Source organism: Hylobates moloch, unplaced genomic scaffold (assembly GCF_009828535.3).
Source record: "Hylobates moloch isolate HMO894 unplaced genomic scaffold, HMol_V3 SCAFFOLD_2, whole genome shotgun sequence".
NCBI classification, from domain to species: domain Eukaryota; kingdom Metazoa; phylum Chordata; class Mammalia; order Primates; family Hylobatidae; genus Hylobates; species Hylobates moloch.
The window spans coordinates 112121760-112148468 of record NW_026652277.1 but is presented as its reverse complement, the minus strand read 5'-3'; the positions used below and the strand labels follow the sequence as shown (position 1 = coordinate 112148468).

At 33.8% G+C, this 26709-nt stretch overlaps 1 long non-coding RNA gene across 1 annotated transcript in view; it reads right to left on the bottom strand.

Annotated features, from left to right (window-relative positions):
* Positions 1–21157, bottom strand: part of LOC131382848 (uncharacterized) — a 35206-nt gene extending 14049 nt beyond the window's left edge. The window contains exons 1-3 of the long non-coding RNA XR_009212426.1: positions 21033–21157; positions 14822–14992; positions 10597–10721 (exon numbers count right to left, since the gene is read on the bottom strand). This is a non-coding gene — a long non-coding RNA (uncharacterized LOC131382848). The remainder of the gene's footprint in view (positions 1–10596; positions 10722–14821; positions 14993–21032) is intronic.
* Between the last annotated feature and the right edge of the window lie 5552 nt (positions 21158–26709).

The following is a 26709-nucleotide window of genomic DNA, read 5'->3' as shown; positions in this document are numbered from 1 at the left end:
TTGAACATCTGTCCTTTTTCTTTACTTGCTGCTTTGGAAAGCTTATCACTTCCCTTCAGTCTCCTCTGTGTCAATATGATCTCTAAAACCTTTAAATTCTCCTATCTATAGATGACAGCTATATTTATTTATCTGTCATCTCTAACAAATCAAACTGTCTAAAAGAAAATTTATTTTGCCTTATGGTGGAATACTCTTTCCAGCCAGGATATTTTTATTTATCACTAGTACTAGAACCTTCTTGGTCACCGAATCTCCAAATATTGGGGTTAATTTTTTTTCTTCATAAAGTTTATCCTTCATAAAATTCTACCATTTCTTTTAATTTTTCATTCACTCTTCCCATATGTCACACAAACTTCTTCATAGCTTTCTACTCTGTCTACTTCGCTCCCAGCTGCTTTGCTTCTTGAGTGTTATTGCTGATCTTGCACTTTCCTAATGGACTGATGTTTCCAAAAGATTTTCACATAATCTTTTATAGGAAATTCAGTTTGAGGCTTTATTATTCCTCTGGGGGAAAAGAAAGCATTTGATTTTTTTCATATAAAATTAGGGCATTCCATAGTACCATCTTAATTTTACTAACTTTCTTTATTCATGTCCTCCATATGAATCAAGCCATCTTCAGTCCTGTGTTTCTTTGTTAATTTCCTCATCAGAAATGCTCTAAAACTATTTAAGTTGTATCCCATAATTTCATCAATACACAGTCAAAGCCCACTCTAGTTTATGATACTCCATGGTCATCTTTTCCTGTTTTCAATTCTTTGTCATTTGTAAAACTGTACATGTTTTCTTCAACATATAGCATCGGGATTAACTCCTAATGTTTTTTTGTGACATACAGGACATGAATGTACACATAGACTAATTTTCCTTAGGACTCTAACTGCTTTTCTTATTTCTGTTGCAAACGTATCAGTATTTACTGGAGATCTAGGTCACAGCAGATACTAATAAATTCAGTATAATATAATTCTTGCGATAAGAGCCTTCCATTTACTTTTTGATTCTGTGAAGGCCATTTTTCTCTTAAATTAATGTCATTATTTTGTATTTCCTTCTGCTTTTTGTTTGTTTGATTCTGCTTTTAATTAATTATTGGCTTACAATTAAAACACATGGACAAGAGAAAAGGTTGTAAATCTCAACTCTAAATCTAATGTGTGTTTACTGATATTTCCAAAGGAAATATTCTGAGACCCAGCAGTGCCTTGTTAAAATAACTGGTCAATAATGTTCATAAAATTATTTGAAATAAAATTAGTTCTAATAGTTCAGAGTACATGCTTAATATCTACTAGATTTTTCACGCAAACTGTTAGGCTGAACTAAAATTTTAAATATTTTGCAGATTTATTTACTCTATTTTTTCTTTATATCATTTATGTCTTTATGACAATAAGTACATAATTCCAGGGTCTTCCCTCAGGGGAAAGTGCTATTTTTCTTGCCAGAACTGGGAAGATTCACCTTTTAGTTGCCATTTACTAATGTTGGAGAAAGAGATAGTTATTATTTTTCCTATTTTTCCTGTCGATTTATTTCACTTCCATTCTACCTTCTCCCTAGTATTTCTGCTTCCTTGCCAGGTACTTTGGAAAGAGAATATATTACTATGATTTCCTAGCACACCTCCAAATCTCTTGAGATATTAACACGAATGAAAAGAAACTACACAAATAGAAATCTACATATCATAATTATATTTATTTATTTCTGTGATATTGTTCAGGAATAGAAGAAAAATAAATAATAAATATATTTGTATGTCGCATATATGAAATTATATGAGGATCTCTGTAAGTGCTCCTAAACAAATAGGGGATGAGAACAGTAAAAGTCAAATAATGTGCATTCATTTTCTGGTCTTGCCTCTTACAATTGTGAAGTTTAATTCTTTGGTGTCTCTGTTTGCTCATCTATAAACAGGACTTATTATGTGGTGTTTTTAGAATATTATATAATATGACCCACGAAAATATTTTAGTACAGGAGTGAGCACATGTATCTATAGTTGGTGTTATATTGTCATTGTTCCAATTATTATTAACTTTCTAGATGATGGATGCAGGATGAAACAAAGATTAATATTTTCTTAACTCTTTCCAATTCATTCATGGGATTTTTTTAAGTTATGAGGTCAAGAAAATTGTAAATGAGTAATTATGGTTAGCTCTATTCTACCAAGAAAGCAGAACAGAGCTGGTACTGTAACTGGGAAAACACATTTCTCAGATGTACACCCCTATTTCTTTGCTGCATTATCTATAAGCCTTACTTCTGTTTTCACATCCTCTCAGCCTCATATAAGTGTGTGCAACTAAAGTGATGCACACACAACATGCATTTATACACAGATGTTCCAGCTGTGTTGATGGTAGTACCCATATGTTGCCCATTTCATGAGGGATGTACTGGCCCATTTTGCTTTACGCAGTGGGAATAATTGGGTTCAGTGGGAGGCATAGCTTAGTGAGATGATGCACCTTTTCAGGTGAAAATGCAAATAAGCTATAGGCTAAAAAAATTCACTTTGATGGCAGAGACATTAGAGGGAGAGAATGCACATTAATTGTAGTTATATTGTGTGACAAAATACAATTAGAAATAAACAAGCAAGGCAAAAGGAAGGAGTAAGGACACTCGGGAAAGACTAAAGAAACCAAATTGCTTCTAAATTAAGCATGGCATCTCTGGAAAGCTTTATGAAATCGTGCCCACTGATGTACCTGAAAATTAGAGTGTGGCACAAGGGGCCATTGGAATATCTGAATATAGTGAGTAATATTCAAATTACTGATCCATATATAGGAATTATAAAAGTCAAAAATTAAGAAAATATATGCAGGAAAATCTTAACGGGGTATTGTTAAGGCAGAGCTATGAACATACAGATAACTACTGATATCCAGTGACTTCTTTGAAGGCAGCTGAATATTAACAAGGGGAATCCTTACCGAGACTCAGCAGTGCCATAATTATGCAACACATTGCCCATTACTTAGTTATTCAGAGGTATCTCTAAGAAATTGGATTTCTGAATGTAGATGTAGCACATTAATTCTGAGATTTATTTGGTATGTGCTTCTAAAATAAGTGACCAGATTTATAATGTAGGTACAAAATTATTTAAATTCTCTGAAGCTATGGCTAGTCACCACACCTGTGCATCATCCATGGCTGAGCATTAGTTAAGGATATTTATAAGGCAAAATACATCACCCTTAAATCTGAAAGAAAGTTGCTGGTTTCTTTCTTTTTCTTTTTTTCTAAAGAGTACTTTATAAATTTTCCATTTTAGTTGAGTGGTAGCAAACAAATACAATAATTTTCAAAAAACCATCCATGTTTGGTGGAAGACCATGATATGCAAGTACGAATACGCAAAAGAGTAAATTTACTTTGCTTTGTTTTAGATTATGATAATGATGCCATCTTGCTTTAAGATGACTGACTACATTACCATATTTCTCAACTGTCATTGACAGTAAAGGTACCAATAATGCTATAAAACAAGTCCGCTGCCTATTTTTGTGTGCCTGAAAGCTAACAAGAGTTTTTACATTTTTAATTGAAAAAAGATCAAAAGAATTTTGTGACAGGTAAAAATTATACAAAATTCGCATTTGTGCTCTCAAATAAAGTTTTATTTGAACCCAGCCACACACCTTTATTTAGGTCTGTCTACTGCTGCTTTCCCTCTACAATGATGAAATTAATTGGTTGTGACAAAAACCATATGTCTTCTACAGAAAAGGCCTTTCGACCCCATTATAAGGCAAACTATGCCAGTAGATTGTTCTTTTCTTATCAGGCTTAGTGGCCCAAGAGCTAACTCTGGTGTGAGAATTAGACTGGAGCAGCTGAGTGATTTGGATTGTTAGGAAAAGCCCCAGGCTTAAGAGAAAGGGGTTCATGGGACCAGCATTCAGGGTCTTCTCTTCCTGCCTTTGTTTACATCACAGCAGCCAGAAACTTCTACGTTTCACTTTGAGTCCTCTGGGGCCTCTCTTGATCTTATTTTTTCTCATTTTAACTTCATGAAAATTAAGAGTCAGAAGGTAAATCTATGTATTTTCTAGCAGAATATTTGTGTTTGTTTAAGGATAGGAAAATAAGAGTGTCAACCCCTCTGATGATCAGAGGTCATCCATCACACTCCTGTTACAGCAAAAGTCCATTAGTGCCAGGGTAAGGATGCAGGGCAAGACTGCATCATCTTCTAGGTGCCTTCAGTCACTTACCCTTGACCTGTGGAAAAGTTGCTTTGAGGAAAGGGTGGAAGTTCATGGAGAAAGGTTATATTTACTTGCCCCAGTTACCCAATTAGCAGGGCACAATTCTGAGATTAAGGAAAAAGTATAAGAAATAGACAGACTTCCGTAGTATGTCTAAGACCCCTGCAAAAAAGCAGTGATGGAGTAACTGATCACAAAAGTCATAAGAAAGAGAAATGTCAAAAGATCATAACATGCATACAGCAGCAACTTTAAGAGAACTCAGAGAATAGCAGACACAATCTTTTGGATATAGGGTTAAGATTTATTTAAGACAAGGTTCACGGGATTTATTTTGTTGTTGTTGTTCTTTTGGTTTGAGTGTTTTTAATTTTGAAACATAAGTTGTTTCCCAGTTCTTTATGCTGTTCATTCACAAAGATACTAAATGAAAGAAGGGTAAGGAAATATGTTGCACAGCATACATTCTTGAGTGGTGATGTGCTATTAATAGGGCTTATTCGTAAGTATGTCTAGTGGCAATCATTGTGATATGGATCCTCTTGTAATTTGTTCAATGGCAAGAGCTCATATGGATTCTTTTCTAAAAATCTAAGAGGCTCTTAAAAAGTGACAATGAATATCATATGACCGATCAAGTATTCACTAACTGTTCAGTCACTTGAGTTCTTTTGGTGCTATTGAGCAAAATACTTCACTTTTTTATATTCTGCCCATTGGTCAGTTATAAGTATTTAAAGACCTTGTCACAATTTATAGACTTTCTTTAAAGTTTCTTGATATGCAGTAGAAGATAAATGATTCAGCTCTCAACTATCCAGCATTTTACTTGATTTTGTCATATTGACAGCAAAGGGCTCACTCCGAAGCGAACATAAAATGAAAACTGTCTTGTTAAATATATCTAAAGTTTAAAAGAAGAGCTCACAATGGATTTTTTTTTGAATGGGCTACATCTGCTGTTTTACTAACAGTATGGTTATATTTACCTTCGTTAATAGTTTAGTGAGGCATGAGGCATTACAGACTTTTAGCCAACAGAATTAAAAATGGATAAAAATTAAAAGGTGATTATTCAAAATCCCCAAGATAAAGCCTGTTAAATTAGTATGTACTTGTTTGTCATCTACTTTACAGCTAGTGTCTTCATCTTCATTCCATGAAGGATAAGCTTACTTCATAAGCACACATAAAAGTAGAGAATTTCTCATATGAAAGTAGGTAACGGAAATTTCTAATATTTTAAGGATGGGCACATGTATTAAAAATAAGTATATATATATTCCCTTATTATACATTTAACTTGATATTTAAGACATTTATGTAACATGTATATGTTATTAATAGTAATAATATGGTGAATTCCCAAGAACTTATTGCCAAGCTCCTCCCCCCAAAAAATTACCAAGTAATTGTCTTCTACCTGTATATTCTTCCCATATCAGTCTTTACCTCTACCACAGAGGATGATAAGATTATAATATCCCAAATTGTGTATTTATTATACCTGTAATTCTTATAAGTTTATAATATGTAAGTGCATACCTAATAGTATAATATTATTTCACTTCTGATCGCCATTAAAATACATCTTACCATAGGTAGACTTATAGCAATTGCTTTGATCAGTCAATGCTAGTTTAAGATTTATGCACATCGCTTCAAGTAGTTTTAGCTTATTTATAGTTTTCACTTCTGTAAAATCGCCTGTTGTTTGTTTATACCACTATTACTTGTTCTGTCCTTGTCAATGTTAATTTTGGTTGTTTCTAGATTTTTGCTATCACATAAATTGTTGCTATTGACATTGGTTTCTATATATCACGGAACACATGTGAAAGTTTCTTTATGGCACATAATTGATGATAAAAATGCTTAATCTATGAATATGTGAATATTAATTTAATAATAACTATTTCTACACTCTCACCAGATTCTTTAATTCACACTTTCTACACTGTTGGATATTATCAGGCTTCTTGATAGTTGAAAATCTAGGGTAAATAAAATTATATCCACTGCAGTTTAAATTAACAATTCTCTTATGAATAATTATGTTGATATTATTTACATATATTTACTTTAAAATCACGTTTTTTCTTCCATGTATCACCTACTCCTGTGATTTTTCCCGCCACTTTATACTGCCTTGTGTTCTTGCAATCTTTTCCTTTGTTTCTTAAAACATATGTCCTTCCAGGATCTATTTATATTGCAGCAAGAAGGTTTCTCAAAGTACCATGCCAGATGCAGTAGCAATAGTTTTGAATGTGTATAAAGGACAACAGATATATAGCTGTAAAGTAGATGACAAACAAGTACATACTAATTTAACAGGCTTTATCTTGGGGATTTTGAATAATCACCTTTTAACCTGTATTGTAAATACAGGATGAGAAGAATTTTTCTATTTGAACACCCAAATGTTGTGTATAATAAATGTCAAACCCCAAGGAAGAATAAAATAGATTAGGGCTGGTTGTGGGGATGGGGGCTAGTTAGTTGGGATGCATATGAGCTATCATTTGCCTTGATAGTTTATCATTGCAGGGAGCAGAAGACACCAAAACCAGAAAATCAATCTAAATCAAAAGCCAAAAGGTAAGACCAAATCTCAGAAATCAAAAGGGCTTCCAAAGAATTGCCAAGTGGGAGGCCACAAAACAAACATAAAAGCCAAGATATAGTCTTCATTGACAAGGACCGGTACAACGGCACATGTCCAAATGTGAACCAGTCCAGAGTAAGTGAAAAGATACAGAGGTTTGAAAACTGCCTAGAAATCGATGCTTTTGTCAGATAGTTACTCTTATGTTATTTCCAGAGTAAGATAATACATTTGATAGTTAAAGTTAAACGGCCCAAGGAATGGTGGGCATTATATCATGGTCTCCATAAACTTTCATTGCTTGTACAGAGCCAAGTCTGGAGTCAAAGAAACTCATTTCCTTTTTTTTTTTTTTTTTCTTTTTTTTTGGAAACGGGATGTTACTCTGTTGCCCAGGCTGGTGAAGTGCAGGGCATGATCATAGCTCACTGCAGCCTCTAACTCCTTGGCTAAAGCAATCCTTCTATCTCAGCCTCCCATGTAGCTGAATTACAGGCATGAGCCCAGCATGCCAGCCATAGCAACTCTTTATTAGTCTAGCATTCTTTGTTTGGACTGCAAGAAGGCAAAATGTAGATTCTTAGAAAGCTGGGCCTGTTTCCAGAGGTTTCACATAATGCTTAAGTCTAGGGGTAAACTGAAGAGGTAGATGGAGATTTGAGAACTCTTAAAAGATGCACAGATGGCATTGACATCCTAGGTGAGAATTTAGGGGACTGAGGACGGAGACTGGAATGTTCATGGAGAAAATATGATGACAAAGGAAATAATAGGTAGTTGCCAGTGGTTAGCTGTCTCAGTTAAGAAATATTACTTACAAATCTAACTCTGGCCCTTGTGGCCAAAATTGGGAATTAAAAGAAGAATCAAAAAGTGTTACTCATCTTGAATAATCTGTAATTTTAAATCCCATCATCCAAAGATAAGAAGAAATTCCCAGGTCTCTATTTTTATCAAATTATATTTGCCCTGGAAAATATCTTAGCAAATAAATTTAAGTTGCTCCTTTTCTACTTAGTAGGTATAAAACAGAGAGTACAAATCTATATAATTGGGCAGTCATGCTTTATCTAAATTTGACCATGTCATGCTATGGCTCTTTCTTTTAACCTATCATCATATATATTATTAAAATTATTTATTAGTCTTAATCTTTATGGTCCCTGCACAGACAGACAAAATCACAATACACTTCATTCTTACTTGTAAATATTGCCAAGGAAACAGCAGAGGCATTTGGTCTCTTGATTTTTATACTGCCAAACCATGCTTATTTGCATGAAGCTACTAAATTAGGAGAAGCTGAGTTTATGTTTTTAATGTATAATAATTAAAATGTTATCAATAATGTTTTAAAGGCCTAGTTAAAATTAGAATTTTTTTTTCATTCCACTAACGAGAGAACATAGGAGATGAGCTGAAAATATAATATTAATTTTAAAATTAATTTCAATAATAAACAAAGCAAGAATGAATGAGAGAGATTTAGAGAAAAAAATGGTACCTATTATTGGCTTCCTAATAGTATATTTGTGTTTAAGTTTCTAATGCAATAAATGTGCTTTCTGAAGTATCTCTCTTTATAAGGTTTTCTTCTTAATTTCACACCAAGTAATCATTCAAATATAAAGATGTTTTTCTCTGGATTATAATTAATAATATAACTTGTTTTTGAAACTTGAATGTATGTATAACATAGTCTTTTCTCGAGCCAAAATATCATTTTAACCTTGCTAAGAGGGTCTTGTTTGTTTCCTTGCATGTTGTTTCATTTTCTCTTTTTTTTTAACTTTCATTTTAGAGTCAGGAGGTGCCTGTGCACATTTGTTACATGGGTAAACTGCACATCATTGAGGTTTAGTATATGAATGATACCATCACCCAGGTAGTGAGCACAGTATCTGATAGTTTTTCAACCCCCCTTTCCCTTTCATTTTCCCTCCCAGTAGTCCCATTCTCTACTTTTCTCATCTTTCTTTCCTCGTATACTCAACGTTTAGCTCTCACGTATAAGTGAGAATGTGGTATTTGTTTTTCTGTTCTTGGATTAATTTGCTTAGGATGATGACCTGCAGCTGCATATATGTTGCTGCAAAGGACACGATTTTGCTCATTTTTATAGCTGTGACATATTCCATGATGTATATGTACCATATTTTCTTTATCCAGTCCACCTTTGATGAGCATCTAGGTTGATTCTAAGTCATTGCTATTATAAACAGTGCTGTGATGAACATATATATGCATGTGTCTTTTTGGTAGAATTATTTAGTTTTCTTTGAGTATACACCCAGTAATGGGGATTTTGGGCCAAATAATAGGTAGTTAAATTCTTAGTTCTTTAAGAAATCTCCACACTGTTTTCCACAGAGGCTGAACTAATTTATGTACCCACCAGCAGTGTATAAATGTTCCCTTTTCTTCGCAATCTCACCAATGTTGGTTTTTTTTTTTTTTTTGGAGACTTTTTAATAATGGCCACTCTGGTGTGAGATGGTATCTCATTGTGGTTTTGATTTGCATTTCTCTAATAATTAATAATATTGAGCATTTTAAAAAATATATTCCTTGGACACATGTGTGTCTTTCTTTAAGAAGTTTCTGCTCATGTCCTTTGCCCATTTTTTAATGGATTGTTTCTTTCTTGTTGAATTGTTTAAGTTCCTTATGGATTCTGGATATTAAACCTTTGTGGGATGTATAGTTTGCAAATATTTTTTTCCCATTCTGTAGGTTGTCTTTTTACTCTGTTCATAGCTTTTTGTTTGTTTGTTTGCTTTTGCTCTGTAGAAGCTCTTTAGTTTAATTATGTTCCACTTGTTAATTTTTGTTTTGGTTGCAATTGCTTCTGGGGACTTAGTCATAAATTCTTTGCTAAAGCGACATCCAGAATGGTTTCCTAGATATTCTTTTAGGATTTTTATAGTTTCATGTCTTACATTTAAGTCTCTAATCCATCTTGAATTACTTTTTTATATATGGTGAATGGTAGGGGTCCAGTTTTATTCTCTGCATATGGCTAGCCAGTTATACCAGCATCATTTATTGAGTAGGGGGTCCTTTCCCCATTGCTTGTTATTGCTGACTTTGTTGAAGATCAGATGGTTGTAGGAGATAGGGCTGGTCTCCATGGCGCATGCCTGAAATCCAAGCATTTTGGGAGACTGAGGTGGGCGGATCACCTGAGACCAGAAATTGGAGACCAGCCTGGCCAACACGGTGAAACCCCATCTTGTAAAAATACAAAAAAATTAGCCAGGGATGGCGGCGCATGCTTGTAATCCCAGTTACTGTGGGTGAGGCAGGAGAATCGCTTGAACTGGGGAGTTGGAGGTTGTAGTGAGCTAAGATCGAGCCACTGCACTCCAGCCTGAGCAACAGGGTGAGACTCCGTCTCAAACTAAATGAGTAGATAGATAGATAGATAGATAGATAGATAGATTATAGATAGATAGATAGATAGATAGATAGATAGATAGATAGATAGATAGATAGATAGATAGATAGATAGATAGATAGATAGATAGATAGATAGATAGACAGACAGACAAACATTGTTGCAGGAGCCTGTAGAAGCTATTCAGAAGGCTGAGGTAGAAGCATTGCCTGAACCCAAAAGTTTGACGCTGCAGTGAGCTAAGATCCTGGCATGTTACTTATTCATCCCACTATTTTGAATTAAGAAGAGAACAGATCGCTGTACAAAGCCTTGGAAAGTCTGTTTATGTGAGCAAAAGCACTTACTTCTTCATTTTTGTTCTTTAGCATCCCATGAAAATTCTAATAAAGTTGCTGTATTTCCTCAGATATTCTCGGCCTCCACTTATTTTCTGATTGTATGTTCAGAACTGCAATTCGTTTGTTTCTCTCTTTTTGAGAACAAAAAAGAAAAGCAACCAAAATACTAGTATTTATAAAAAAGAACTATTATCTTTCTGGGAACAGACAAAACTGCATCTACTACTACAAGACCTGAACATATATTTTTGTTTTTTTAAATGTTTATGAACATTTTAATCTTTACATTCAAAAAAATTTCTTAATTAATTGCAAAATGTTCATACAATGTACTTAAACATTTTTAAGCACTTTAAAAGAATTGTATTTCAAAATATAGTTGATTGATATAATCAATTCATACCACACTATCAAAAAATAAGTAATTCAGTTATATCAAAGACTAATTTTGATTTGTAAAGTATCTTAAATTAGGACATGATTATATCTAAGGAAGGACATTATTCTATACAAAAGGATGTATATACATAACTGTTTATCTCATTTTAAAAGGTCTATGTTTGCACTTCTATAAAATTACTTTAAGAGACCAAATACTTAGTCTCTCATAAAAACAATCTATCCCCTGAAAATGCCAGCCTCAGAAGAAAGCTTTACCAAATTTATCATCATAAAATATAAAAGAAAACCTTCTAAAATCTCTCAACATTACTGATAATTCAAGTATCAGGAATTATAAAATAAAATATAAACAAAAAAACTGTAATCTGAGTGACTGCAGAATAAAAATATAAATCCTAAAAGTAAGGTTTACAGGTTACATTCTGGGTAAAACTGATAATATTAATTATAGAGTAATTTCATTAATGTTGAATTTGCAGTATTCTTACTTTGCATCAACTTTGTAGTTTGTTAGAGATTGTGCCAAGTTGATTTTCAAAGAATAACACGTTCTTTAAGATTTTTCTCAGTAACTTTTACTTGGCCTTTAAAAATAAGGGTTCAGTACTTTTCTCTTTTAGGGTCAAAGCTCTTTATTAACCAAAGACTTTATTTGCCTTTACAAATAGTGGAGATACTTATAAAGAATTTTAAGTAAATTTTATTAAAATATTTTTAGAATAGTTTGATAATTTCTGTAGGAATAGTAATTTAATGGGTTATTTTTGTGGCTGTATGTTTTTAACTTTTACAAAATTTTTCATGAACTGATAAAAAATTTTATTAGTATTAATTTTATATTATTAGTTAAAGAAATTACTATAAAGCTATACTATACTTATATTACTAAAAAGCTATTATATAAAGTTCATATCACTGATGCAATTCAAGGAGGGTGATATATTTGTGTTGAGATTAATATTCTAGCAAACAAGGCTCACTGAAATGTATGGGCACCTGCATGTAGAATGGCAAAATAGTAATTAATATGGATTATATTACATAGGAATGAATCACAGGTTAGGAGGTTACTCTAAACATTGAGTCTGCTTTTCCCCACATACACATATTATTTTCAAATCCGAGACTACATGCCATGGAGAAAATATTTTATGATCCAACTAACATTTGAAGATTTGATAATGCAATTGTGTTATCTAGGTAAATGGAATATTTACTAAATCTAATTGACATTAAGTCCGGCAATCATGTCACTGACTCATTTCTATAGCCAAAATTATTCTCAATATACTGTTTGCATATCTTTAGTAGAAAATTTTTTATTCCACCAGCAAACATAAAGTTAGAAATGTTTTATTATCTACCATATGAGGTAGCTTAATAGTATGAAAAATTGCATAATATCTGACTAGTGGTTAGTTTTGTGTCTTCATAAAAATGTTATAGACATAGTATCAACTTTTGGTCAAGTAGTTCATGACTGAGGATGTATATTGGACCCTTAATTTTCTGAAAGTATTTTCTATATTTATTAAGTTAATCAAAACAAAAACAAAATTTCTTACCATTTCTACTTAGCTGTTAAGTTTTTAAAACTAAAAATAAACCAAAGTTCTTTCTTGCAGTAGTCACTTCTTTTTCTAACTATCCATTGTGTATCTCCCCTTGAAAGTCCCTTAGTCATTATACAATGAATTTGTTTTTTAAATGAGGCCATGGTTATATTTGAAGAAGGGCATCTTTCCACAAAAAGCATATATACATAAGTGTTTCTCTCATTTTAAAGTGTCCATGTGCACTTCTGTAAAATTTTAAATCACCACCTGTACCCTACAAACTGCTTTCCATCTTTATTTCTCTATCCAGGCAGGCACACACACACACACACACACACACACACTCACACACACACTCAGAATTGAATCCAGGCTCTTGTCTCTCTGCACCCCTCCCATCTTTTAATCAGTTCCCACCATTTTCTCATACTAATATCCTTAAACAGCCCTTCTCTACTGTCCCACTAAGAACGCTTTGTTTTCATATCTCATTCTTTCTTCTCCCTGTTTATCTTCAATCTATTCTGCACACTTTTTACTTATCGATCTTTCTAAAACAGATCTTTTTACACCAAGCACATTATATAGATTTTGTGATGACTCCCTATAGCCTTGGAATAAACCCACTCTTTAGTATGACATACAAGGATGGTGCCTACATCCTCAGCTTCTGTGCCACTCTTCTGCATTATACACACCACCACCATGTTCTTCATGCTTTATTTTTCTCTCTGTTGCCACAAATGCCCATCTCAATCTTTTTTTTTTTTTTTTTTTTTTTGAGACGGAGTCTCGCTCTGTCACCCAGGCTGGAGTGCAGTGGCGCAATCTCGGCTCACTGCAAGCTCCGCCTCCCGGGTTCACGCCATTCTCCTGCCTCAGCCTCTCCGAGTAGCTGGGACTACAGGCGCCTGCCACCACGCCCGGCTAATTTTTTTTGTATTTTTAGTAGAGACGGGGTTTCACCGTGGTCTCGATCTCCTGACCTCGTGATCCGCCCGCCTCGGCCTCCCAAAGTGCTGGGATTACAAGCGTGAGCCACCGTGCCCGGCCACCCATCTCATTCTTTACTGATGAGTTTCTAAATTAATTCTACTAGATATTCAGCTTTATGATCATCTCTCTCAAAATTCCTTCTCTGGCCCTCAAGTCATACTAGATGTACTTCTACTGTGGCATTAATTTCAGCCTATGAGAACAATCTATGCTCCATCCCACTGCCCCACATTTGACTGAGGATCTTGAAGGCTAGTACTGTGTCTTCAACATCTACCCCAATGACTAGTATAATTTTTATTTAATGAATATTTGTTTAATAAATAATTCAATGAATTAATTGTAATCACTTGTCAAAAAGTATACTATGAGTCCAGTCATTAGGCCCAAGCTTCTTTGACAGATTTCTAAAGCTAGTATTCATCAAAGCATAAAGAATTATTGTGATATATTTAGATTCCAATTGTATATTGAGTTCATGAGGTAAAATCATTTAGAATAATTTATTTGAAATAGCAGTGCATATAGATACAGAGTTTATTATGTTACGGTCTACAGTCATGAATTGTTTATGGACAGGGAGACTTTCTGAGAAATGCATCTTTAGGCAATTTCATTGTTGTGAAAACATTGTAGTGTACTTACACAAACCTAGATGGTATACCGACTACACACCTAGGCTACATGGTATAGCCTATTGCCCCTAGGCTACAAACCTGTATAGCATGTTACTGTAAATGCTGTAGGCAATCGTAACATAATGGTATTTGTGTATCTAACCATACCTAAACATAGAAATGCACAAAAAAAAGATATAAAAATAAAAAAATGTTATGCCTGTATAGGTCATTTACCACAAATAGATCTTGCAGGATTGGCAGTTGCTCTGGGTGAGTCAGTGAGTGAGTGGGGAGGAAATGTGAAGGCCTAGGACATTAGTGGACACTAATGTAGACTTTGTAAGCATTATACACTCAGGCTACAATATGTGTATTAAAAATATTTGTTTCTTTCTTAGCTTACTTTAATTTTCTTACTTTTTAAAGTATTTTTTAACTTTATGACTCTTTTGTAATAATGCTTAGCTTAAAACACAAATGCATGCACCGTTGTACAAAAATAATTTTTTCTTTCTGTCATTCTGTAAGCCTTTATTTATTTTAAAGATGATCTATTTATTTTTACTTTTAAAACTTTATGTTAAAAACTAAGAAAGAAGCACACACATTAGCCTAAGCTTACACAGGGTCAGGGTCACCAATATCACTGTCTCCTACCTTCACATCTTGTCCCACTGGAAGGTCTGCAGGGACAGTGACACACATGGAACTGTCATCTTCCAGGATAACAACATTTTCTTTTGGAATACCTCCTGAAGTACCTGTTTGAGGCTGCTTTAACTTAACACGTGGTGGGTTTATTTTTTTTTAATAAATAGAAGGAGTACACTGTAAAATAAAGATATAAAGTGTAATATAATGATGTACATAAACCAGTAACATGGCTGTTGATTATCATTAGCAAGTATTACGTAGTCTACATAATTGTATGAGCTGTACTTTCATATGACTAGCAGCACAGTTGGTTTGTTAATACCAGCATCACCACAAACACATGAGTAATGCATTGTGTTATTACATTATGATGGCTATGATGTCACTAGGCAGCAATAAATTTTTGTTTTATTATAATCTTATGAGACCACTGTTTCATATGTGGTTCTTCTTTGATTGAAAAGTTGTTATATAGCACAAGACTATATTTAGATATAGTTGCAGAGAGCTAGATTCAATTCATTATGTCAAAGAAATTTTCATGTTAACATATTTGATTATTTTTTAAAAATTTGGACAAGTAGTTGGAAGTCTCCTGTGAACTTTTCTTTGAATTGCTTAAAAGCTTAATACTTTGGTTGTCAGGTTTTTAAGCAAATCTGAACATTGACATAAAAGATAGCATGAATCCCAAGTACTGCAGGAAATAAGGGTGAAAATTGCACAACAACAACAAAAAAACAAAAATGAGAAAGCTTCTAAATAGTAATTGGGGTGCTAGGGAAAACCACTCATCAACATGAGCTGTAAATTCAAGGTATTTTAAAGAATGGAAAAAATGCATAATTTTTAGCCTTCTGCTCCCCTACCACACTACACACACTATATATATATGTATGTATATATATACACACATATATATATCTGTGTATATATATATATATATTTTAAGCTACAAAAAGCTTTAATATGAAGGCATAGTATAATAATATTAGCTTAATTTATTTTTCTATTCAAACTAACTTAACTTTAGGCTACATTTGTGAAAATATGGAAAAACATGGTAAGTGTTCTAGTTTATCACATATTAGTTGTACTAACCTCTTTATGCTTTGCCTTTCTCATTTGTAAATAAAGTAATAGAATATAGAGGAATTTTGTAAAAATTAAATGAGATAATCCCTGTGAACAAGTAAACAGTACCTAGCATGTAGTAGGCATTTAATATATATTAACTATGTGTTTACTTATAAACATAAATAAAACCTAGCAAATATTTACACCTATTACTCAAATTTGTTTTTAAAAAAGGAAAGAAAAAGACAATTTATTCTTCTAGTTGACTGGTATTAGTTTGAGTATATACTGAAATAAACAGATGTCCTTTTCCAACAGTTTAAGGAAAACTACCTTTATTTTATGTTTTTCTTCCTGGCATTTTGTTTGGCATTATGTAGACCTAACCCTGTATCAGGGATCATCAAGCTGCTTATAGGCAGCAGATTATTCAAAGTAAAATTTTAGTTTTTAGTGGTTTTTGCTGTTTTTTTTTTTTGCAATCACATATTTACTAGAATATCTAATAGAGAAATGTAACTATATGAATACTAAAGATAATATAAATAATTTGCATTTTGTAGATTTTTTATTATCACATTTGTATCATTCTGTTCATATTGACCATTTATAACAATTTAGTTATATATATATTTATACACCATAGAATTATTTTTAACTACATATTTATATTTAAATTACAATAAATAAAAAAGAGTTAAAACTAATAGTATAACATAACCAGTAACTTTCAAAGCATTATTAGCAAGCATTATGTGCTATTCATAATTGTATGTGCTATAAATTCCTCATAAAGTTCCCTATAAATTAAAGTCAGTCCATGAAATCTTTAAATTCAAATTTAGCTATTCCCAAGGAGAAAGGCTGAAGTATTGCTTAAAAAAACTCTAGGTGTTTGAATTAAATAGCTTCATATTAATTTTTAAATACGACGATTGTATGCATTCCATTTCAAGTCTTGACAATTATTTCCCTGTTGATTCTAAATCAGGAAATAGATGCCAGTAAACTGAATTATTGTTATGCTTCCAGCTGCAGCTGCACAGTCTCAGAGATAGTGGTGAAAAATTAAAAACAATACTGGAGAGGATGTGGAGAAATAGGAACACTTTTACACTGTTGGTGGGACTGTAAACTAGTTCAACCATTGTGGAAGTCAGTGTGGCGATTCCTCAGGGATCTAGAACTAGAAATACCATTTGACCCAGCCATCCCATTACTGGGTATATACCCAAAGGACTATAAATCATGCTGCTATAAAGACACATGCACACGTATGTTTATTGCGGCACTATTCACAATAGCAAAGACTTGGAACCAACCCAAATGTCCAACAACGATAGACTGGATTAAGAAAATGTGGCACATATACACCATGGAATACTATGCAGCCATAAAAAATGATGAGTTCATGTCCTTTGTAGGCACATGGATGAAACTGGAAAACATCATTCTCAGTAAACTATTGCAAGGACAAAAAACCAAACACCACATGTTCTCACTCATAGGTGGGAATTGAACAATGAGAACTCATGGACACAGGAAGGGGAACATCACACTCCGGGGACTGTTGTGGGGTGGGGGGAGGGGGGAGGGACAGCATTAGGAGATATACCTAATGCTAAATGACGAGTTAATGGGTGCAGGAAATCAACATGGCACGTGGATACATATGTAACAAACCTGCACATTGTGCACATGTACCCGAAAAATCAAAAAAATCTAAGATGACTTTCATACCTTTTAAAAAACACTGGAGAACGTTTTTTAAAAGGTATGAAAGTCATCTTAGATTTTTAAGAAATCTCAGTCAAACCACTTGCACCTGGGCTATCACATATTTTGTTTTAGAAGACAATAATGTAGTTGTGAAATTTTTTTATCATGGGCACACAGAAGCATATTTTAGCTATCTTTTTAAATATTATTTCTGTCTTTTTCATCTTTGAAGAGAATAAAGCAATTACTTATGCCTTTGGTTTTGGTTATAAGTTTAACATTCATTTATGTGTATCTGTGTATGTACTTTACAAAAACCATCTCTGTTAAAGAATCCATGCCTTAATGGATAGTAGAAAAAAAAAAAACATCAAAATGCTTAAGTATGTTAGAATAAGTAAGAAAGGAAAAATTTACATGTACATTTTGTGTTATGTGTCAGGCATCAAAATAACAGAATTTCATCAGATTTTTACTAGGGATGAGGCATTTGTGAGGCACACTGTGGGATTTGCAAAAAAATAGAACTCATTCTACCTTCAAGGAGCCCTCAATATTTTCACAATACACAGACAATGAAAAAGAATAAAGATGAAGCTAAAAGGAGATGATAAGATACCTGTTTTCTAAGTAATCCAGTCTAAATAATCCTGGGGAATCCAAATCTTTGTTTTTAAATCAAAAATAAAAAATTTATCGAATATTTCCCTACAAACTAATGCTACCAAGGGAAAGAACTGACAATCGCATGTTCTAGGTTTGTCTATGAAGCATAAAAGTACATTTAAGATTTAAGATATTTTAGGTATCTTAACTATAGTAACAGTCTCATTACTATGTATCTCAGAAGTAAGAGATGACAAGTTGAGTACATCAGGAAAGAAGGCCTCCCAGGTCATTGTGCAAGTAAATTAAAGGTGAGTAGAACATTTGTAGTTAAAGTTTTATAAAAGAGAATCATAAAGAGGTGAAAAATCAGGCTTGGTTTAAATATTGAAAATTTTTCTTTTTATCAAAAAAAGTTTTACTTGGAACCCAGAGATTGAAGTTCTAATCTTAGCACAGTCACTAATTTCTCATCTATGATCTTATTTTCTTATGTATATAATGAGGGAATTCATGTAAAATTCCTTCTGTCTGTAATATTCTGTGATTCTCTTATCAGCCTTGTCTGTAAAAATAGCCCATTCTTTGACATGTTCTAGATGAGGTGGCTCCATTTATTTGACCCTAGATATTCCTGTGTCAATAGGTTTTCTATAGTGGGCAGAAACATTTTTATTTTGTGAGTTCCACAAAAATTAGAAGTAGATGGGGTATTTTTGATAGAAGACAACACATATAAAACATTTTCTCCCATGCGTTTCTGGTAATAATTCTTCCTAACTACCCTTCATACAAGCTTCTTGCTTATATCTCTCTTGGTTAATCCCTAATTAATTGAGCCTAAGTCTTCAGCTAAGTGAAATAGGAACTTGTTTTTCACTACCTCAATAAAGTGACTAGAAATTTTTGCCCTAAATGAAACATTTTTCTCTTTTTTATATACTTTTATTTTAAGTTTAGGAGTACACATACAGGTTTATTACATAGGCAGACATGTGTCATGGGTGTCTGTTGTACACATTATTTAATCAGCCAGATACTAAGCCTAGTACCCAATAGTTACCTATTCTGATCCTTTCCCTCCCCCAACCCTCAACCTTCCGAAAGGCCTCAGTGTGTATTGTTCCCCTCTATGTGTCCATGTGTTCTCATCATTTATCTCTCACTTATAAGTGAGAACACGCAGTATTTGGGTTTTTGTTCCTGCGTAGTTTCCTAAGGATCCATCCATGTTCAGCTCCATCCCTGTCCCTGTAAAGAACATAATCCCATTCTTTTTTAGGGCTGCATAGTTATTCCATAGTGTAAATAAACCATATTTTCTTTATCCAATCTATCATTGAGGAACATTTAGATTGATTCCATGTCTTTGCTATTGTGAACAGTGCTGCAATGAACATATGCATGCATATGTATTTATGATAGAGCAATTTGTATTCCTCTGAGTATATATCCAGTAATGGGATTGCTGGATTGAATGGTATTTGTTTTCAGCTTTCTTAGGTTTAAAAGGGACTTCCACTTATCTTTTAATATAACCTGTAAATGACAATGCTGGAATGATTTTTGTAGAAGGGTTTTCATAATAATTACTACCTGTGTACCAGAATATTGACTGAACTTGATAGGATGGTGCAATTTATGTACATTATATTTATAACAAGATGAAATTCATAGCTTAACATTTTAAGTCAAAACCAAATTATTCTAATTCAGAAATAAGAACAAAACATCTTTATCCACATGAACCCTATTATTTGCCTCTTTTATAGCCTTGGTGTTATTTGCAAAGTGTTTTTAACTACTGCTGAAAAAAAAGTCCAACTTTAAAAAAATAAGTTTACATAAATGCATTTATCTCCCATTTGCTTTCTCCTAATATGTTCTATAATGCTGGATTCCTGCTTTGCTTTTAGAAGACACACACATGCACACATAAGATACACAGATTTTTGCTCACAAGACCCTGAAACTTTCACTGTAAGCTGAACACATTTTTTTGAAATGACAAGTTCTCAACCACTACTGGCATTCTCTACCCTCCGCAATGGATTAGGTGTCTTAAGCTTCTTTTCACATAAAGAATTACATGATGATTACATGTAAAAACATATAATTTCAATGCAATATTTCCAGTACAATAACTTTTGTATTCTATTAGCAAGCCCCATGCAGTTATACCATTTCATAGCCAATGATATTTATGCCACATTAGTGTTTCAGAATTTTTAAAAAATTCACTTTATTTAAAAATTGTGTGTGTGAATCATTTCTTGTTCTAGTCCTTTACTAATTTGGAGTTATTTTTCTATGTAATTTTGTAGCATTTTCTTGAATCTCTAGTTCCATGATGTTTTATCCAAGAGAAAGTAGTGTTTAGATATTTAGAACTAAAATGTGTAGTAATAACACATGGCACTTATTTACCACATATCCTATACCATTTTTTTCACTTGTTTACCAGTTATACACACATAGAAAGTGAAAAAAAGTAATGAGATTCAGATATAGAAAATGTCTAAGCAAGGATTCAAACAGTTCTTTACATCTCAGATCCAAAGGTCCTTTCCATTTGTTCACATTCACTCCCTTTTTACCCGCCTTCAATGTAGATATCTAGGTTTTATGATAAAAAGCACTGTGTTTAAGTGCCATTAATAATAATTTTTTGAAATTCACTTTTTTTTTTTTCAATTTTACACCACAGGGTTTACAAAAGACACTTTTATGTCTTGAGAAGATCCTCTGTAATGACTACCCAGATGCTCTCTGGGCCATAATGGGATGGATGACAAAGGCAGTTTGTCCATACCTAGGAAGAATGAGTGACAGAGAGAAGTCCTTGATTACCACCTTCTCTTTTCTGATTCTCACTTCATTCTTCTCCACTACAAGCCAAGACTTGAAAGTCCACCTTCCACAACAAGAAAGGTTTATACTTGCTTCCAGCATTTCTATAACTGTATTCCTTGGATTCATTCCTAAGCATAATAGGAGTTTTACAAAATAAAAATGTTACAGGTTGAATCACATATGGAAAAACAATGGGCCAAATGAAGACAAACAAATTTCTCTGTTCAGTGCCTACAATATGCTAATGTTCTTTAAGATTCTCCAAAAGGAGAAAATATTCAATAGCTTTTCTCAAATTTATTTGCCTATGAGAGTCTGACGTAGCTAAATACCCGATAATATTGTTTGGCAGAGCCAACTGAGAAACACAGCTTTAATGAGTTATCAGTAATTTATACCTTGGGGTAAAGGAAGAATAGTACAGAAGGACTTGGTAAGAGTAAATTTTACTTGATGTCAATGAGCTTCCAAAGATACAATCATGCTTCACTTAATGGCAGCAACACATCCTGAGAAATGCTTTCTTAGGCAACTTTGTCATTCTGAGAACATGACAGAGTGTACTTACACAAACCTAGATGTTACAGCCTGCTACACACCTAGGCTATATAGCATAGCCTATTGCTCCTAGGCTATAACAGTACAGCATGTTACTGTGCTGAAGTCTGTAGGCAATTGTAACATATCAAGGAACACCTATGTACATAATGAGAAATGTCTACATATCTAAATATATCTAAGCTTATAAAAGGTTGAGTAAAAATACAATAATATAACCTTATAGGACCACTTTAGTATGTACATTCTGTAGTTGAACAAAACATCATTATGGGGCATATAACTGTAATTGCTACTTTTGGTGAAAATTCTACTTAGCGCCACTATCACAGGTGTAGCTGATGGGCATTGTAGTAGAAGGAAACAGATTCTCTGTTTTTGCCTAATGTGTGCTGACAGTACGAGAGAAATAGTTCATTATCACGAAAAGATTATAAGGACAGCTACATAAATACTTTTACCAACATTACCGGCAATGCAAGAGCAGAGTAATAGATATCTTTAGTACACCAGACAGCAATCACTTAATCAAGTAATAGAATAATCTTACCCAAATGTGCGTAATAGGTTACTGAAAGAAAGGAAACAAACAAAAAACAGATCCACTTGAGCAATTTCTTATTGAACCAGTTTGTTTTTAATGTCAAAGTCACTTACAAAATCACTGCCTCTAAAGAAGTTAGGAATTTAGGAAGTTAGCAAGTAGCTTGAGATGGCCACTTAATTATACTAGTAGCACATTTGTACTTAGTTTCTGTGTCAATAAAGAGTTGTGATAATGTTGGAGCTTATTTCCATGTGTGTATGTTCTGTGTCCCCAATTAAATGGTGAACTGAAGGTGATTCCTACTTGCATTTTACTTTTGAATCTTTTCATTGCTACATTGCATTTTACAATTTAGGCATTTAACACATTTGATTGACTTGCCTCTCAGGAAAATAGCATAGCTCAGTCTCTCACAGCTGTATATAATGAACAGGGCCTTATTAAGTTGAAGTTCAGGTGTCTTCACATAACTATTTTAATACCTGGATTTATTTAAATGATAGTATAAATATAAAAGATTACTTTTTTTTTTTCTTCAGGAGAATCACTTATTGGCTTTTCTCAATGGTATCCCATTTTCCAAAAAAAAAAAAATAATAAAAATAAAAACAAAAAAACCCTCTAGTATAAATATGTAGAAGTGGTAAAAGGTCCGTTTGCACATAAAACCAGAGATTTTACCAAAGACATAGTGAGCTGATGATGACATTCTTTAAATTTTCTATTTTTTGTTGAGTTTTGTAATATTTTGATGTGAATTTTATTTGAAACATCGTTGTAGATTACAGAATTTTTCTAGAAACAAGGAAAACCCAATAACTGTAAATGTCGCTGTGACCTAATCCTTCAGTCAAATAGTCTGCAGCAGAGTAAGTCCGCTAGCTATATAGGTCAACCTTAGTCACAGAAGAAAAATTAATTTTGGCTTCGGTGTAGCAAAAGGCAAACTTTAATTTTAATTAATGAATGTCTATGATATGAACTAAATGTGTGTGTCTCCCAAAATTCACATTTGATATCCTAACTCTAGCATGTGATGGTATTAGGAAGTGAGCCCATTGGGAGGTATTTAAGTATCATGAGGGCACCTGATAGGATTAGTCCCCTTATAAAAGGAACCTACAGCACTCACTCTTTCCCCCCTCCTCCTTCCTCCTCTTTTTGCCTGTCCTGTACCTTGAATTTCCCACCTCCAGAAATTTAAGAAATTCCTGCAGGATATGGCAGTTTGTTATAGCAGCCAAACTAAGACAGTCTAAAACATGTTTCTGAGTCTGTGAAGTCTTAGAATACTTATTTAAGTCAAAGGCCTGACACTCATCGTTTGCGGGTGAGTTGCAGTCTGTTTACCCATCAGGTAGTTGATGCTTTTCCTTCTACTTCTCTATTAACAGTACTAATGGACTTTGAAAATTTGCATTTCTTCAACGGCATTATTCTGCCTCATTTTCTTAATACTATCCTGTGGGTTTTGTCAACCTCTCCTTTTATCTATTTCTTCAGTCTAAATTAAATTCAAACAAGCGTACATCATTTTCTATGAATATTATAAAACCTACAAAGCAAACTCTTCCGTGAACATAGTAAATAACACTTCTGAAGGTAATATTTAAGTGCAATTTTGAGCAAAGTCATCTTACTTTGTAATGGAACTAGATAATTAAACAAAATAAACTGCTTAAGATAACATTAAGGACTTGGCTGTGGGAAAACTCGGCGAGGCAAGACAACTGACCTAAGGCTTTTTTCTCATTAGTTCAGGTGAACTACCTAGGTGTGCTGTATTGAAATCTTTCCTCCTCTCCCTCTTAAAGATGGCTTTTCTCTGACTAGTTGTTGCATGTGAAGTTGCTTTTGCTTAGTAAGCAGGATCCTCCAGCCTAGAAAACAGAGAGGACTGTGAAACACATATCATGAGCTATTTCTTCCCAATATTCTTCTCCCAGCTGCCATTCAACGATCTTCAGAATTCAGGCAAAAATTGACAAATAGGCTTCAAAGCTGCTATTACTTCTCTGTGCTACCAGTTTTCTTCTCAAGAAACCTGTCTGTATATCTGAATTCCACTTGGTAGATGGAAGGAGAGCCTGTTCCCAAACAAGGCGCTATTTCCTTCAGGTGGCTCCCCTATGGCACAGACATGCTAGAATTTATTTGCCCTTTGCCCCAGATGGGAAAAAGGACCTGTGTAACCAAGGCAACTCACTCTGACCAAAAGGATGAGCAACAGAAAAGAAGTTGGTTCTTCTCACTGGACACACCTTTTTAGATAGCTGGAAGGTAACTTTGGCTTCTGGCATTTTCCTCCACTTCTGCCAGGCCATGACTTAATAAGGGGCATATTTACATTCTAACCTGACTTCTTCTGCTTCTTCTATTTCTCACTTGTAAACAAACATAAGAGCATGGCCATATTGGCCTTTTTCTTTTGTCTTACATCAAAGAATTTATTACAAATGAGCCATAAAAATGAATGTAACCCTTTGCCACTTATTCTTCAGAAACATGGTGTTTTGATTTCCTTTTTCTAATTGTCTGAGAAAGACAGGCCAAGGTTCTAGAGAAGAAGAGTATCTAAAAATACCTCAAAAAGTACAGAATTTAGGCAACTGGAAATATGGAATACAAGGTATTTCAGAATCAGTATAATGTTCTGTGCTTATAATACACTGTCTTTCATCTAATAAATTCCCTTTCCCTTTTAAGATAAGGGTAGCTATTTTTATGCTTTCATTTTTGGCACCCACAGACAGACTTCACCGTGTAAACAAAAAAGCAGAATTCTGGTAGACATTAATGCTAAGATCAAATTATCTATCAGCTGAAGAACTGGTTAACTCTTTGCAGAACCACAAGCTAGGATAGTTACAAAACTAACTTCAAGGCCAAAATTAGGAAACAGAAATTTTGGTTACTTCTTAACAACATCTCTCTGAACCATCTCAGGCCTTCTTTTCTCCTGAAGTCCACACAGCCTTGTTTATTCTGGTGCTTCTTAGCCATCCGTGGTGGCTCCAGCCAGGGTGAGGCAGTCACCTCTGAGAGTTCCTGATGGGAGAAGGGGACTGCTCTCCTTACTGCTACATTTCAAAACTTATCTCAGATCTTAATTCCTTTCTCTTTTGGAGCCTTCCATGAATAAAGAGGCCCTTAAAGTTCCTTTTGAGAGAATCCTTCAGTGCATAACTTATATCTTCTTCAGCTCTTTTCTTTTTTTACCTCAACCTTCCATCTGGGGAATTTTTCTTAACCTATTATTAGGATGGGGACTAAAACAAATGCATATTCTTGGAACCTTTTCTGTCCTATACTTAGGTTAATGTTTTTGAACTTTTCATTAAGAGAATGCAGATTTTGACGGTTAAACTTCATATTTCTACTAAGACAGTTACTTCTTCCTAAAGCAAATGTCTCAGAGTAAGCAGGGAATGTGGGGAAATGGTGGTAACTTAATAACATATAGATATATGCTACCATTGTTTTGTTGCTTAGGGCTACAGGTTGATTGTGTAGCACAAGTGTTGATGCAGTTAAGTACAGTAGTTACAAGCACAGGGAAGCCTCTCCAGGAAAGGCTTCAGCTTAATATTCAAGATTGATATAAGGATTGATGTATAAAGCAGTCAGCCCAGTGCTTGGCACATACAAAGGGGACTGCGATAATGGCTACTAGCTCTTATTAACAGTGACATGGAAATGTCACTTTAAATTTTAAAAATGACTACTGATGCAGTTTATACTTCAGTAAAATTGTATCTTGTCTATTATAATGTGAGCAATTAGCAGATATAGTATTAATGGCTCACCTCCTAAAACTGTCTTTGTGAGAGGGACTGATTCAGCTAGTTGGATACTGATAATCTCATCACAGCCAATTCTTAAATAACACTCCCATGGAAAGATGTTGCTATACAAAGGATAGGTTAGATTTCTATCCATAGGATTATTTTTCCCATTCATGGTGAAAAATATTTGATTTTTGAGTATGGGAGGGAGAGCATATACAGACTTTTCCCATATTTTCAATATTCTGACTTCCCTCTATGCCCCCACTGAATAAAATCCTATACATTTTTCTAGCCAAGAGTGGACCAATTGGGGGAAAATTTTACTAGACCCTTTAAATCTCAAGATTCTGGATTCAGGGAGAGGGGAAGGAGTGTGGAAGTGAGGACAGAGAGAATGAACCATCTACCTAGTGTGTTACACAAATGGATGATTGATGGCACTAGGAGAATTAAAGAATTGTATAAAGTTGAACTTACCTAGAAAAGATAGAGTAAAAGAGTCTAATCTTATTACCACAAAAAGCCTCAGATATTAGGTACTAAGTCCAATTCAATCACTAACCCACTGGGCTTTTAAATGTGATGAAGGGCTGATAAGGAATGTATCTCCCTGAGGTATATCACAACCATTTGGGTATGTCTCTTATGCATCCATAATATTACTGGAAAACCCACTTGTTTGTCCATTATGCCACAAGTATTTGTTATTATTTTTAATTTTGTGGGTACATAATAGATACTTT